The sequence below is a fragment of the Myotis davidii genome, unplaced genomic scaffold (assembly GCF_000327345.1).
Source record: "Myotis davidii unplaced genomic scaffold, ASM32734v1 scaffold184, whole genome shotgun sequence".
Lineage (NCBI taxonomy): Eukaryota > Metazoa > Chordata > Mammalia > Chiroptera > Vespertilionidae > Myotis > Myotis davidii.
The window spans coordinates 72,862-75,224 of NW_006297021.1; the positions used below are offsets into that span (position 1 = coordinate 72,862).

At 44.6% G+C, this 2,363-nt stretch overlaps 1 long non-coding RNA gene across 2 annotated transcripts in view; it reads left to right on the forward strand.

Annotated features, from left to right (window-relative positions):
- The first annotated feature begins 56 nt into the window (after nt 1-56).
- The window catches only part of LOC102756322, an 8,326-nt gene continuing 6,019 nt past the window's right edge, over nt 57-2,363 (forward strand). For both annotated transcript variants that reach the window (XR_436118.2, XR_001515343.1), the window contains exon 1: nt 57-175. This is a non-coding gene — a long non-coding RNA (uncharacterized LOC102756322). The remainder of the gene's footprint in view (nt 176-2,363) is intronic.

Genomic DNA, 2,363 nt, shown 5'->3' on the forward strand with positions numbered 1-2,363 from the left:
CAGCGTCTGCAGCGCTTGGGGGCGGGGCCTGGCGTCCCTCAGTCCCGCCCCGCCGCAGGCACTTCCGGGCGCGGAACCTGCGTCTCCTGTCTCCTTCCGGGTGAGGTGGGTGTCCCTTGGGTCGCCGCCCACCGTGCCTGGCGTTCAGTGAGTCACCGGCTTTATTATAAAAACGGTGAGTTGTGGAGCCGCTGACACCGAATGCGGAGGCACTTCCTCGTCACCCCCTTGAAAACGGTGTCAGTCAAACCCTCTGTGAACACGTGCCGCCAGGGAAGGTCGCTGTGGGTGGATCCTGAACATCTGAGGTTCCCCCCATGTAAACTTCCTTATTCTTCCCTTTTCTTTTTCTTTAAAATATATTTTTTATTGATTTGACAAAGGAAGGGAGAGGGAGCGAGGGAGAGGAACGTCAGTGATGAGAGAGAATCATGGACCGGCTGCCTCCTGCACGCCCCCTACTGGGGGTGGAGCCGCACACCAGGCGTGAGCCCTGCAGGGGATGGAGCTGTGACCTCCTGGTTCCTAGGTCGCCGCTCAGCCCCTGAGCACGTGGCCTGGCTGTTCTTCCTTTTCTGACGGGAGCTAGAACAGGAGCACCAAACCTGCCAGCTTGAAACGAGCATTTCACACCGACAACCACAGAACTTGGTTTCCACTTTGTTCTCAGTTGCAGGGACTTAAGGGGCCCCGTGGGGCAGGACGGACGGGGGAGGTGAGCAATTGCTTTAAAAGAACAAAATCACTGCCTGTGTGCGAGTATGTATGTGCACATGTGTGTGTATGTATGTATCCCTTTCTCCTTCTTTACATTTAATGTTATAGTTCACAGTTCTTGAGATGTATACATTCAGATATTTTTGAGGCACATAGAGGGTGGCATCCTACAACTTACACAAGTCTTTATTTTCTTAATATTTGTAATTTCACATTTTCCCTAATTTTTACTGCCCGTTATCTGAAAGAGTATTTTTAATTTGAAAAATGTGCTCCTTAGGAGGAGATAGGTAGATTTTGCTTTCAACAATGAGAAATCCATTTTTTCATTCTTTTTAGACACACACAATTGGAATATCTTTCTCACATGAACATTTAGGAGCAGTGTAAAACTGGATTTTCACATTTCAGTTGCCTCATGTAAGCCTTCAATAAACTTTAATGTGAAATATGTGAGTTAAAATTTCCTGTGTAAATTCTGAAGTTCGGGGTAGAGAAAATTTGGCAAGGTTACACATCCCAGCTATTCATGCTGCAGAAATATCTTAAAGATATTTCCAAAGAAGAAACCTTCTGGTTTTCTAATGTCTAATACAAGTTTCTCCAACTTTGATTTAAAAAAATATTTAGACTCAAAAGGATTTAAATTCAGGCAGATCACATTTTCTTAGGCAGGGGGACAATCGATGCTCTAGCGTCCATGCCACTGCTCCCCCAGGTCTCCCGGTCTGAGATCCTTTATCTGGATCACCTCTCACTCCTCATCCTCACGTCTATGGAGACCTGAACACAGATTGAGGAGCCAAGACTGTATGTGATTTCAGTTCAAAGAATCCTGATATCTGAAGTCTTCCCCCATTTTGTTTTTCTTCATCTGCCTCTTTCTTTACAAGGGAGTCAATTGACATAGTTCTATCCATGTAAACCCTCCAGCCTCTGACCCACCTTTTCCATCGAACCTTCTGTGTTTCTGGTTTATACACAGTGTAAGCTTTGTGAGGCTAAAAGTCAACTGAAGTGACTCCTCTGGGGTACATATGGGCTGCATATTTTTTGCAAGTTCCCTGATTAGAGAATTCAAATGTTTTAGAACATGTTTAACAGCCCCAGTGCTCAGGACTCACACAAGAGCTCGCTGAACTTATACTTCTGAGAGAAGGATCCAGACATCAGTATCTTTTGTCTCTCATCAAGTGGTTCCAGGGTAACGCAAATTGAGAACTGATCTAAATGCCGGGCTGATCACACTTTAATGTGTGTGCAGACTGTGGGGACATTGCTGACACGCGTGTAGTGCTGCAGCGGAGCTGGGCTGTGCCTGAGACTCTTTATATCTAATAAGCCACAGATCCAACAAAAGTCCTCTTTATTCTCTGGTGAATAAACTTGGATAAGTTAAGTTTTATAAATATGAGAAATGTTTAGAAATCAAAGTTCCTATAGAATATCATAAATGAGAGAACTTTATTAACATTACAACAATTTTAAACACACATTTGCAGTGACCAACAGTAACTAAAATGGACAAGGCCAAAAGAATACTCCTTATGATCGTTTCCACTAAAATACCTCTACGATATTGAAAACTTGCATTTCAGGCCAATGTGCTGCTGGAGAGATGCAGACGCTCTAGGTGGGTACGTTAC